We start from the raw sequence: 14,551 nt of genomic DNA, 5'->3' as shown, positions 1-14,551 counted from the left end.
GAGCAACAAAACCTGGTCATTTGCACCTGTAAACTTCGCAGAACCTTTACTAGTCAGATTTAAGTAACTAGATGGCAAACGTAGCTGTAATTTCTGTGCTGCACGAAAGGCCAACTTGTTGCTCTTAATTTCGCTACTGAAGTCTGAAGCTCTAGCCATTGTGTTTAAATGTCTCTTTAAGTCAACTGTTTAAAAAGGCTTTGAAATTAATGCAGGTAATTGACAACCATCCCGAGGCAGAAAATGAAAAAATAAAATCCCTCCAACAACAGATATCATGCCTAAAGTGTGCAAGTAGAAGCGCCTTGAGGATCTGTGGGCTCCTTTATTATATCACTGAAACCACCTTTGCCCTCCGACTCTCTCCTTTGCTGTTAAACGAGTCAACAAGTAGCCGTATGTTTGAACAGATAGGCACAACTGGGCACTCGACAGTTGGGGCCCATCTTTAGGCGCAGGAATAACAAAGGAACGTGTGACACCAGAATACGAGGGAGAGGCAGTAAATGAATGCTAGGAAACCTTCCGAACCACACCAAGTGGGCTGTGATGGCTTTTAGTTGCCGCATGCTACAATAATGCAGCATGTAAGCCAAAACTGGAAACCTCTGGCGAACGTCTGAAAGAAGATGACGTACCCCTATGAGGTCAGACTAAGGCATGCAACGAAGCTCTGCACTGGGAAGCAGGTTGCTGCTATAGCAACAGCTGCTAACCTACCAAGTATTTTCTCTAACTAATCAGGCACCACGTTCTTCAGAAGCAACATAAGCCTTAATGTACATGCCAGTACAAAAGGGAAGGGGTCCCAGTACAATGTAAATCACAAACAGTTATTAATAAATAACTAGTAACACTAAAAAAGTTGAAAGGAACACTGTTATTTAATCACAATGCGCCATCTGACAATGTATTACACACAAATTGCAAAAATGTCATCATCAAAAGCAATGGTGTCCCACAGGGTGAGGGAAGGAGAGTGTCAAGAAAAAGAATAGTGCAGGATTAGGTGAGTGAAAGAGGGAAGGTCATACGACCTTAATTAAAACAATTATGAATCCTGGCTTCAGCACAGAGCCAGAGTGATGTACAATAAATGTTCATAATTTGTGTCAAGCCATGCTTTTAAAATTCTTGTATGAATCAATCCAATCTGGGTAGAAGCTGGCAAATGGACCAGTTGTCGACGTTTCGACCCCACAAAATGATAGGAAACAATTGGACCTTGTAGGAGGGTCTTCCTCAGGACAGGGGAAGCTGGGGGCAGATCACCTAAATTACGAAAAAATGGGATCAAAAATAAAAAAAGGTCTAGAATGATCCGGAGTGTTGACAAAAGATAAACTGTGGAAAAATGTATTATTGTTATTATTACTGTGGATCTTGTTTCACACGGGTCATGGGTCAGGAAAAATCCATGTGGATACGAGTAACGTCAGTGCAAATATCTATGAGAAAGTATAAAAAGAGTAAAAGCGCCATTCATAAAGAACACGAATTAGAAGCACGCAATGAGCAAAGATCAAACCTAACAGTTAATTAAATCAAAAGCCTCATTGCTATATTACTCGAACTAAGGGCGCCTAATCGAACGAATTTAGAATGTGAAGGTCAAACAACTTACGAGGGAAGGGCTGAAAAGTCACCGACCTCGTGGTTGTGAAGCCGCCGGAAAACGGTCAGCTAATCTAATTGGGGAATACACAAACAAAACCCAAAATTAAACAAACGCCTCAAACCCAAGTACAGAGGGTTAGGCGTGCAAGATGCCAACCGCATGGTTGACGTGGTCTAATACCATTGAATACCTGTGGGCTGGAGTCAATCCGTCATCCTAGGGGGCCATACGATTTAAAAGGCAGGAAGGAGTACTATCCGGCGGCACAGTTTAAATGCCGTATATTATTGAAACGTGGCGCGTGAGCACGTAGTCTCACGCTCGACGCGGAGACTGAGAGGAAAGGAAGACTCGGTGCCTATAACCAAGGTGTATTGATGAAAAATGAATACATGGCAAATCCATATATATATTTAAAGACTGGAGAAATGTATGGATAAATAAATAAAGTGCCAAGACCTGGAGAGAGAAATTGAGTCGAATAGTGGTGACAGATTAAAACCATGTTAATGCGTGTACCTTTCTCACAGGAAGGTAAAGACGCAAGTGAGTTATTGTAGTCCAGAAAAACAATTGAGGCGTTGAAGGATACACCCAGAAACATGGCAACTTTGAACATATTGCAAATAGGTACAAAGCCAGAATAGGCTGCAAAGGCCAACATTCACTTGAGCCCTGTGGCCTGTACCACCCAAGCATGGGGGTAAAAACGTCACATATCCCTCAAGGAAACTTTAAATTGAGAAAGTAAGATGTAGGACAAGAACCTCTCACGCAGGAGGGTAAGTTGTCCAAATAGAATGTAATGGAACACAGGTTAATCAAACCAAGATAAGCTTCCAAACTAGGAGAGTCAAAACTATTAGAAAAACAGAGCATAGGTAACAACAAACCATACCAGAGTGTTAAACGGTATAAGATGTCTAAATCTAAGGATATAATGTTGCTAACTGAGCATTACTTCTGTCTACCTCGTTCAAACCATTGGTTATGGAATCAAAAAAGCACATCCATTTGGATTCACAGATGTCCAATATATCTCCAATGTTCCCACCCCTAGGTCCCAGGGTGGTATTCTCAAGGACGATCCATTTAAAACTATCAGGGGCATGGCTCTGTCTTTTAAAATGGTCTACCAAAGGGGCCCCTACTGTCTCACAGCGGATACGGCTACAATGTTGCAGCACCCTTGCTTTTATCTTCTGTTGGGTCTGCCCAATATAGATCAAACTGCACGGGCAGACAATCCCGTAAATGACGTTGCTTGTATTGCAGTTAGTGTAGGTTTTAAGGACAATCTTATGTTGATTATGATTGAATTCTTTGGTCTGGATAGTCATGGAACAGGCCTTGCATTGCCCACATCTGTGATGCCCGATAATGAGTGGTAGATTCCAGAGAGACAGAACAGTTCTGGGGTCAGATGGTTCAAGGAAGGAACGCACCACATGATCTTTGATGCTTTTAGCCTTTTTGTACGAGTGCATAGGCAACCCGTCCTGTAGAAGATCATCGGAAATAAGCCCCCAGTGTTTGTTAATAACTTTCTTTATTGCGTTACTCTTAGTGGAAAAAGTAGTAACACATCCTCTGGTCATGCGTTTCAGCACGTTTTCTAGGTTGAAGGAGAGTTTCGCGAGGACTGAACCAAGCGCGTTTTCTGGCCTTTTTGACCAGTCTTTTAGGGTAACCCCGTTCAATCAAACGGTCCGCAAGGTCATCCGATTCTTCCATGTAATGTTGTTTCAAGGAGCAGTTCCTGCGGATACGTAGGAACTGTCCATACGGCAGATTGTCTCGAAGACCTCTCTAAGACCTCTAGGGTGGTGGCTGTTATACTGGAGAAGTGAATTGCGCTCGGCCTTAATGTACATGCAGCACTGAAACAAGCTTCACTGAGAAAGACAACACCGAGAGGGAAGCAACATGCGCCCTCGGAATGCCTGTGCGCCGTGCCTCTCTGCTTCACAGCCCTTGTGAAGACTATTCTTAAAATCTTCACACAACAGTCGTGAAGCACAAAGAGACCATCTGTTTTCATTCAGCCGCTTGTCTTTGCGTCTGGGCTGAGTGAAAACAGATGTGTTTGTCCCGATGGGCGAAAACTGCAAGGGCGGTAACAAAAATGACGTCCAGCCAATTGAAAGCCAGAATGAAACATAAATCAGGACACAAGCGAATCATAAACGATTTGGATACAGGGGTGTGGATTTAAGTCCCTTTCTTCGAGTGCTTACTATAGCTCTCGCAGGCGAGGGGCGCATGCGCGCTCCGACGCCAGGCCGAGACCTAAAAAGGGGACAGAGGGAAGGCTAACTGCTATCGTCCCATATCCCTTCTTGACTCCACCTCCAAACTGTAGGGGAGAATAATGTTGGAAAGGCTAGAAAACTGGGCCAACGATAATAACATCTTGACTGAGGCCCAGTATGGATTCAGAAAGGGTATTGGGACGTTGGAACAATGCGTCAATCTGGAGCTATTGATAGGGAAGTATACCTTAGCTTAGGACGGGGTTTTGCACCTTTGTTTTGTTGACCCTACTAGCGTCTTCGATCTTATTAACCACTCTAAATTATGGCAGACACTAAAGGCGCTAGGTGCCCCTAACGATATAATTATATATTTAGCCCAGATTTACACCTTTTTACCTTCCAGAGTACGGTTCGGTACAATGGGGAAATGCACTCCAGAGTAACACACGGAATCCGGCAAGGCTGTGTTTTAGCGCCCCTTTAATTTTCTTTATATATTAGTAATGTAGACCTTTTTTTACAAAACCTAGTTGCAGATGTACCAAAAGTTAGGGCGTGCCTGACCCCCGTTCTTCTTTACGCAGACGACACTGTCCTGTTATCAAGGACAGCTAATGGTCTGCAATGTATTCTAGGCAACTTTGCCCTGTTCATGTCTGAAAAAGATCTTCAGATAAATCTAAAAAAACATTTGTTATGACATGTGGGAGCATCAAACTGAAGAACAGACAACACCACGAGGGAGGGGTAGCCATCAACAGTCTCAACTTTTTCATACCTGGGTTTGACTTTTAACAGGAATGGTACATGGAACACACATATGGAACTGTGCAATCTGACATTTTTAAGAACCACTGGGGGCATTCTAAGATTTTCTGCCAAAATAGGAAATAAACCCATACGGGAAATCCTCACCCGTAGCGTAGTAAGTGTGTCACAGGTGTTTGCTATGGGGCTGCATTATTGGGGAGAACCAACACCGTCCCTCTACAAATCCACAAAAATACATTCTTAAAAAGACTGCTGGCAGTTCCTAGTTTCACCACGAATCATATAATACATAAAGTATTATCTGTACCATTCCTGACCTGCTTGATAAACATGGCTGGTCTCACTCTTTGACAAGTAATATGGACTAAAGATGAGACCAAATTCACAAAGGATATTATTTTAGACTGTCTAGCTCTTGATCACAGTAGTAAAATTCCCTGGCTTGAGCATATACATACCCTTCTGGCACGCTGTAGGGTGTATATTGATAGAAATAACCCAGAAGCAAGTTTAGACTATAGTAAAAGAGACCTGAAGACAAGTTATATGAAAGTTATGGAAGGTGCTAGAGAGGTTGAAGCTAGTCAAAAACATAGCGTTAATTCCTACTGTGAAATCCCTTCTGTAAGGGGCACACAAACCTATTTAATACAGGTGCAAAATATACAACACAGATTTTATTTGACAAGGCTTAGGTTTGGCACCCTTCACTATTTAATAGCATTCCCCAAACAGGAAAAGTGTTACCATAAACTTCAGAATTGCCAATGTGACAGAAAGTCCCCCCAATCTACGTTGCTCTTTTTATTTTTTTGTAGTTTTTATATGGATATCCGGAAATCCATTTTAAAACCTCTGTTTTTATCTAAGACGCTTTTTTATTATAAACATACTTTTAATTTTGTATATAGCCCGGAAAACCAGAAAATGACAAATGCAGGTTTTTTGTGTATACAACTGGCATTAAGGAGAAGAAAGGTCTATGCACATCTGGACGCACTGTCGTATGAAAAAACAGATGACTGCACGTAGTTGTGGTACACACAATAGCACTATGCACTTTATATATTTGTATGACAAAGGCTATCCTGCTTGCTCTTCACTGTGTATGAAGATATGGAGACAGAATTATTCTTATACACTTGAACACCTTGCATTTTATGTACCTGAATGCTTATGAATCATTGATCGTACCCTTTGATTGTGTAGCTATTGGTCAGATTGCATTTTCATTTAAAATTGTATTGTAGATCGACATACTGTATGATTATGAAATGTCGATTTTATCTTTTGATTGTATATTTTTAGGTCTTTAAAACTGTAATTTTAACTGTTTCCTCTGAATAGAATGCTTTTATGGTGGTATCATTTACACCGAATAAAGCTTAATTGACTTGACTTGATATTGGTAATTCTAGACCTATGCAGAAATCAAGGCCCTTTTTCCATGTCCCTACCCATGGTGGGGAGGCGTCTTTACAGTTTTTTCTCTTTCTATATGTGCTGAATGCAGCAGACATAGAAAGAGGAAAAAGCCTCTTGTGCTTGTTTTTGTGCAGGAAGGTTTCTCTTCCTGCACAAAAAAAATCATGCCGCAACGCAGGCACCCTTGCACCATGGTGCAAAGGTGTCCGCGTTGGAGCAAGGCAGCCCATTGTGCACCGGCGCAGGGGAAAAGGACAGGAATGCGCCATATCTAATAGATACGGCTCATTCCTGCCCTTTTTTTTGCCGTCATTTTCAATACATTACTGTGATCTGTAGACTGATGAATATGTGACATGGTGCTCAATTCGGTGTGACAGAAAGGCATCCTGGTAATTCTTTGTGGGTTTTATCTGATAAGTAGCTTTTTCAGAGAGTTCTTAATAATTAATTGCAGGGAGCAACTGAATTTGCTGCTAATTCACAGAATCTAAAGCAGTGTGGGTTTATAAGTGTGCGGTAGCGAGTCTGGCATCTCATTTTAACTAGAATGGTTTGTTTTATTATTCATTTAGAAACGTCAAAACTCTGTTCCTCAGTCTCGCGTTTAAAATATGAATATGTCTCCGGTCTTTGCTTCACATCTGTTTTGAAGATGTATTGTTTCAAAGATCCGTGAAGTAAGTTCTGTGGAGCAGCAGAGCAGCTAGAAAATAATTGAAGGCCCAGTTCTTGAATCTGTAAAATATAAATAGACCTAGCAAAAAAGTACGCCCCTCAGTTTCCCAAGTATATCCTTCTGGGAGCTCAAAATATGCTTTTCAGACTTGCAGTATAATAGGATTCCATTTGATTGTAGGGTGCAGAATGTACAATATTAAAAACATTTGCCTCAAATGACTTCTGAGATGCACATTTTAACACAATTCAAAAGGCTGAACTGAGAAGTAAGTATTTATTTTCAGCACCCCAAAACCGCGAGAGTCGCCAGAATTTTTTCTTACAGAAGCAAAAAAGGGAAACTATAGCTTTTCAAAGTAGTTTTGGAGCAAAAAAAATCGATAATGAATTTGATTAATAAAATGTAATATACATTGACGCATAGTAAAATAATTCAACGATGGGGGTAATTTTTTCATACTTTCCCGAGCAAGGGTTTGCACAGGGCTCGGACCTGCACATTTTTCAATAAACTCATTCCACCTGCATTTTGTCCAAGACAAATTTGGAGGATGGGTGGAGGGGGGCGGGGCGGTGTCAAAACCCAGCTTGTAAACGTATATTCTGCATTTAATTTCTCATTTTCTGAATGAATACGGAAGTGTTTACAGCACCTAGTAAATACCTCACTCTTAGGTACCTGTATTTAACCGGTGCAGTTATTGCCTCACCCTTTACTGACTGATTGCTTAATTTTTCCCCTGAGGCGGAAGCCGGGGGTACTTACTAGCTCCTCATTACCTGCTACGCTATTACCTGCTATTGCTTTTAAATCGTTTTTTTAATAACTGTGTATATTTTAAATCGTTTTTTATAACTCTATATTTTCACTGTGTGATTTACCTGTGCCTGCTTGTGAAATCCACTAGATCCGCATTCCTCATTCCTCTGTGGCCACTGTCGCAGTCCTATCTCTGGCGCTGACGCTGCACGCTGAGGATTGACGACGCCATCTTAGGGGAAGGCAGGGTAGCGGTCCAGATCTTGGACGCCTCCCACCCTCCTCTCTATGTCTATAACTAAGCGACCTCCCCGTCCGCGCAGCGGGCGGGCGCGCCGATGGCGCGCCGAAGGCGCGCCTAAGGCAAGCCCGTCTGCGCCCGTCTGCGCCCGTCCGCGCCAGTTCCGGGCTTAGGGCTGGTCCCCCTACCAACTCCTCTGCAAATACTTCGTTAGGCTGGACCAGAGAACAGCTTCTGCAACTGCAAGTGGGTATGTGTCTGCCTCGCCGTTGCTGCGATCCGTGTGGGTTGGAGGGTAGCCCTTTTTCCTGCTATCAGTGTGACTTGGAGCTCCCCCCCATGAGGAAATTGGCCTCACCTCGCTCCCACTCTATTAAGAGACCTACTCTCCCTTTGTTGGTTAAGGCTGGTTTAATTAACTGCCGCTCTCTTCCTCGTCATGCCAGTGATATCTGGTCATCTCTTGATTCCCACTCTTGGGATATTCTGTTTCTCACCGAATCTTGGTTAAAAGATTCCTCCAACCCGGATATTCATCTTGCCTTGCCCCCTGGCTATCTCCTCTCGGGCATTAATCGTGGGGGAAATAAAACTGGTGGGGGCCTTGCCATCATATTAAAATCCCACTTTCATTTAACTACTAACAAACTTATGCACATTGGTTCTATTGAAGCCATGTATTTCACTATCTCAGACTCGGCTTCTGTCATTTTAGCAGGCATCTTAGTTTACAATCCCCCCAATGCCTCAGCTTCTTCTTTGCTACCATTGATACATCAGATAGCTGATTTATCCCTTAAACATTCACATTTCCTAGTTCTCGGTGATTTTAACCTTCATGCCGACAATCCGTCCTGCTCCCAGGCCAATCAGCTAATAGACACTCTACAGGGTCTAAATCTGACCCAATTAGTCCAGGGCCCGACACACATTGCAGGCCACACTCTCGACCTAATCTTTTTTAATCATTCTGATATTACTGTCCACTCTCCTCTCCCCCTCACGTGGTCAGACCACTTCCTTATTCCTTTCGATCTCACTTTCTCTGTGGCGTCTGGCCCGGGGGTGCCTGACGGGGTGGTTAGGAGAAAATGGCATAAAGTCTCTTGCTCGGCTTTGGACCCTTTTTTTGTTTATCCATCTGATTCCTTGTCCTCAGATGTTGATGTTTGCGTGGCTCAGCTCAACTCGGCTTTATTGTTGTCTATTGATGCTATCGCCCCGGTTCAACACGTCACTTCTGCCAGATCTCGCCCTGCTGCTCCCTGGTTCTCCCTAGCCCTTCGCTTGGAAAAGAGCCGCTGTAAAAAATTAGAACGCAATTGGCGTCTAAATTATGATCCAGAGGCTAAGAATGTTTATAAATCCGCCTTAAAAACTTTTTCTAAATTGAAAAAATCCACGATGCGAGATTTTTTTACCCTACAAATCAATAATGCAGATAATTCATCTAAAACTCTTTTTAAGATCGTAAAAGACTTTGTTAAACCCCCTGCTATGGTACCTCAGAATCCCTCCAGCCAGGTTCTGTGTAATGGTCTGTCGGCTTATTTCTACGACAAAATTGCCAACATTACGTCCTCTTTTCCTGCGGTGTCCACCTCTGATATCTCTAGCACGTATGATACTGCTAGCCCATCAATTATGGCTTTTAAAGAACTTACCACTGAGACTGCATTTAATTTGCTCATTCAGTGTAAGTCGGGCTCTCCTCTTGATCCTGTTCCTGCCAAAACTATGAGTAATTTGGCCCCTCTGTTGATTGGTCCTTTCCTCTCCATCTGGAATTCCTCACTGCGCTCGGGCCAGTTTCCGTCTGCTTGGAAGGAGGCTTTATTAGTTCCCATTTTGAAGAAAGTGGATGTGGACCCTATGCAATTTTGTAACTATCGACCCATCTCCCTTCTACCCAAGCCTGCGAAGGTTCTTGAAAAGGCTGTGCAGCTACAATTGGCAGAGTACTTAGAAACCAACTCTTTACTGCATGATTCACAATCAGGTTTCAGAACTGGCTTTAGTACGGAGACTGCTCTTTTAGAGGTCTCTGAAACGATCCGTGAGTGTGTGGATAGGGGAGAGGAGGCCATGCTGGTCCTCCTCGACCTATCCGCCGCATTTGATACAGTCTCTCATGAAATCCTACTGGATCGTCTAATGCAGTTTGGACTGGGAGGCTCTGCTTTAGCTTGGATTGCCTCCTTTCTTACCGGACGCACCCAGAAAGTCCTTCTTGACCCGTTTGTATCAGAGAGTCAACCCCTTTTATGTGGGGTGCCTCAGGGCTCCTCACTCAGTCCTCTATTTTTTAATGTGTATCTTGCACCCCTGGCCGAGACAGTGGAGTCTTGGGGTATTAGGGTGATCTCCTACGCTGACGATACTCAGCTTATGTTCTCCTTCAGTGATCACTCAGATTCCAGCTTCGCCAGATTTCGCAAGTGTTTGAGCGACATATGCTTTTGGATGTCTGCCAACCATCTCAGACTCAACACCGATAAGACTGAGGTCTTATTTTTCAATCAGAAATCCATCCCTCCTGCCACTCTGTGGTGGCCATCTGTGCTCAACCCCCCTCCTGTACCTGCTCTAACAGCTCGCAACCTGGGCTTTCAATTTGACAATGACCTCTCCTGTAAGGCTCAAATCAATAAGGTCACGGCAGCATGTTTTGGGAAGCTGCGTATGATTAGGAAGATCCTCCCATATTTGCCTTTGGATGCTCGTAGAACTGTTATTCATGCCCTGATCACTTCACATTTGGATTATGCCAATAACCTTTATGCTGGAGCTCCCTTGTACCTAATTGGACGTCTCCAGATTGTCCAGAATGCGGCGGCAAGACTTATTGGCAATATCCCCTATCGTCAGTCGGTTGCGTCGTATCTCAAGCAGTTGCATTGGCTCCCCATTTCTCGTCGTATTCAGTTCAAGATGCTGATTTTTGCCTTCCGCGCCCTTAATGGATCAGGCCCAGGTTATTTGAGAAAGAGACTTGTGCTTTCCCAATCGGTTAGATCTCTGCGATCTAATAACCTTCGCCTTTTGACGGTTCCTCGTTTCCGTCGCTCCAGAATGGGCGGTAGATCTTTTACCGTCATGACGGCTAAACTTTGGAGCAACCTACCACTTGAGCTTAGGTTTCTCCCATCAGAATCCCTCTTTCGCAGCAACTTGAAAACCTGGTTGTTCTCCTTTCATTAAGCTGTCTCTCTTCTAAGCATTTAGGTCTACAGTGCCGGGACACCCCCTCGGGGGTAGCTGCGCGCTTTATAAGCTTCTTAAATAAATTTACTACACACTCAAAATCAGGGTATTTAGAGGTTGGAGTAGCTTAAGTACAGGTGCAAAATGTTTTTGAGCTAATTTTATAGCTACATCATGAATAATCTGTACCTTCAGTAGCTACTAGGTAATCGAGACTAGAAAAAGGTACACCTGCTTTTTCACTATCGATAATTGTGAGGAAAATACATTGAGTGGTCATATTTGCCAACAACCTTTATCTGATGGTAAAATTGAGGACGAAATGCTCAAACCCAGAAAGAATCAGCGCACAATTAATAAAAATACTGTTTCTGCAGCTTATTATTAATGTTCGCGCTAAGGGGCCGATTAGGAGTTTGGCAGTCCGACCGCCTGACTGTCGCATCCGTGTCCTCCAAGACACCACAGCGCCGGCGGTCTACCGCCAGCTATATTACAAGATGTGCTGCCTGAAACACTAACCATGGCCACGGCGCTCTTCCAGCCGGAACTGCAGCGGTCTGCAATGTTGGCAGTGACATCCAACGATGCTGTCAGGGCCACAGTGTACCGCCAAGCCTATTGCACCTTTCCAGTTGTACTGGCGGTCTCCCAGCGGTGGTTACTCAATGGTAGTAGACTAATGGGGTACGCAAGCAGAAAAGCACCACAACAGTGAACATTGGATGGATTTAAAAACTACACAACTAATGTGCTTTGGTCAAGTGGACACACCTGCAAAGAACACTATAAAACACATCCCATTCCTGACCATGATCATTTGCTTCTCAACTGCAGCCCACAAGACAGGCACCACAGTTTTGTACATTTGGAAATAAGGCACCCCTTTTTTCATCTTCCCATTTAGCACTCTCCACCACCTGTCATTTTTGTTTTGCACGTTTTTACCTGTATCACTTGTTTGTTTTATCTTTCATATAGTCACTCACAGCGCCCAAAAGAAAGTCACTCTTCACAGTGGATGAAATCATTAGAATAGAGCCCCAACTTTTGGGTTCTCAAGTCTACCATACTCCTCTCAGTAGTAAAACTGAAATGTGGGACAGGATAGTCAACAGAGCGAATGCTGTTGATACCACTCTGTGCACATAAAACAACATCAGGAGGACGTGGGCTGACCTCAGGTTAAGGATGTGTACACGGTACAACAACCATCACCTGAAGGCTAAGAGGACTGGCGGTGGCCCTCCCAGCGCCCCATTAAAATTCTTTCCTGGGGAGGCGAAGACCTTTGCCATCCTGCATACTGAGGGCTTAGCAAGAATAGCTGGGGGAGGGGACTCTGGTACACTGCACTTCAATAACTCGCATAATATCACAATGTATTTTTTGCTCTCAAATCTGGTTTTGCTATTGTGTTCTTCAGCTACTTTCCTAACATGCAGTACTCAAAGTATCTGAGATGTTGGTTTGTCTGTGTCAATGTGTATTGTTGCATATTAGAGCACATGTGCCCAATTCCATGACATGCCACATGTTGCAATGCTGTCTGTAAGTGGATAACTATAAAATATAATTTTAGGAACCTTGATATGTGTTAAAATGCAAATGTATGGTCCATCCCAAATGCATGTTGCCAACACGTGTGGTACACTAAACGTTTGCCAAGTGTTGGTAAAGAGAGAGATTGAAGTGAATACAATTACCATGAGGCCCTGTGATTGGAACTCTAACCAATATGCTAGACTTCTTTTGCCCCTTCACACTTGTCTGCCATGTCACAACTATACTCCACTTATCATGCAGCTTACCATTTGATAAGTCTTACAAAAGTGAGATAGAAAAGCTACCGCCACTACCATGAGGCCCAGTCACTGGAACTCTAATCAAGATGCCAGACTCTTTTTCCCCCTACTCACATGTCTGCCATGTAAAAAATGATGTCCACTTATCATGCAGCTTACCATTTGTCAAGTCTTGGTAAGCCCACATAGCAATCACTACAATTACCATGAGACCCTGACACTGGAACGTTAAGCGAGATGCTAGACTCCTTTTGCCCCTTCTCACTTGTCTGCCATGTTACAACTGATATTCATTTATCATGCAGGTTATCATTTGTCAAGTCTTGCTAAAGTGAGATTGAAGTGACTACAACTACCATGTGACCCAGTCACTGGAACTCTAACCAAGATGCTTGACTCCCTTTGCCCCTTCTCACTTGTCTGACAAGCTACAACTGATCTACACTCATAATGGACTGTGTAATGCACAAACAATGCTCTACTTTGCTTGATGCAATAGTTTTAACTGAAACTATTGATGGCATGATTGACACAATAATAACAGTGTACCCCTAATTAATGTAAGCCATGAAGGAAAGTCAACTGATTAGCAGTGGTAGGTGAAAGGGCCGGGCCCATAAGTTCTGGACTCATTCTAGAATCACAATCAGATTGTTCTTTTTAGCAGCATGGAAGCATAGAGGGAACAAAATTTGTTATTTTTGCCAATCCAATCAACAAGAAATCCCTTGGACACATTGTAACCACATACAACTGCGTACGGTTAGTTAATTTATTAAAAAGCCAGAAATAGTTGGACATAAAGACACCTCAAGACGAGAGTGTAAAAGTACATCGGAATCAGCATAAAGCCAAATCTGCGTATCCAATTGAGATGTTAACATAGGCAGAACAATTCAAAAAGCAGGATGCATGGTATCAGAAAGCATGAATCCAAGTTTCCCTGCATTGAGGGTTGATGAGTATAAAGTATTAATCTAACCCTACACTAACTCTAAGATGACATCTATACCTAAGCACCTTCATAAAGGAGGTATATAAGGTGTCAGCATGTGGAGTCATCCTGAGAATTCTCTCCGATGGGTCAATAGCATAAAACTATTGAGACACAGCTTGTCCTAAGATGTTCTTTCTCCGAAAGCAAAAGAAGAAGAGGGCACTTTCCCTACTACCAACAGCACATCATTTCAGGTATCTTTTCCAAGAGTCTTTGTGGGTCCAGCCATCTGCTCCGAGTATAATCCTAAAGGTAGTTTTCCATGGGATAACGGTGTTCTTCTTCTTGCAACAGTTTGTTCTTGGTTCCCAGGCCTGGTCCTGTGTGAAGCGCAACGACCCATCTTTATCGACTCAGGCTGTGCAATTGTAACTTCTTCTCTCCTTGCCTGACTAGTAAAACAAAGACATTATTCTAGCTAACACTGACACTTCTTTCACCTGTAACACAAACATGAGAAAGAACAAATTCCACAGCACCCATGAAATTCAGCTATTTATTCGAAAGGGAGAGTTTCCAGGGAAATGCATTTCAGGCCTACAAGATTCAGCTAACATAAGAAACCAGTGTCTGAGCTTTATGAATTTTCATAGGAAAATAAGGCACATCCAATTAATACATTTACCTACATCTAAAATGACACAATTAAAAAGCACATTTAGTACATGAATAAATATCAATTCCATAACACGAGATTTCACGTTAATGTTTTCTGCTAGTTGCATTCACTTTCTACGTTAATTCTCAAAGGCCTAAGCACATTATGTTACAAAGTAAAACATTTCACAATTATA

The 14,551-nt window shown here is 42.9% G+C and overlaps 1 long non-coding RNA gene across 2 annotated transcripts in view; it reads right to left on the bottom strand.

The window, feature by feature from the left end:
• Positions 1–1,869, bottom strand: part of LOC146861335 (uncharacterized) — a 148,830-nt gene extending 146,961 nt beyond the window's left edge. For both annotated transcript variants that reach the window (XR_014979245.1, XR_014979244.1), the window contains exons 1-2: positions 1,809–1,869; positions 1,625–1,688 (exon numbers count right to left, since the gene is read on the bottom strand). This is a non-coding gene — a long non-coding RNA (uncharacterized LOC146861335). The remainder of the gene's footprint in view (positions 1–1,624; positions 1,689–1,808) is intronic.
• Positions 1,870–14,551: the final 12,682 nt, after the last annotated feature.

Source organism: Triturus cristatus, chromosome 3_1 (genome assembly GCF_964204655.1).
Source record: "Triturus cristatus chromosome 3_1, aTriCri1.1, whole genome shotgun sequence".
NCBI lineage: Eukaryota > Metazoa > Chordata > Amphibia > Caudata > Salamandridae > Triturus > Triturus cristatus.
This window is presented reverse-complemented; position numbering and strand designations above follow the sequence as displayed.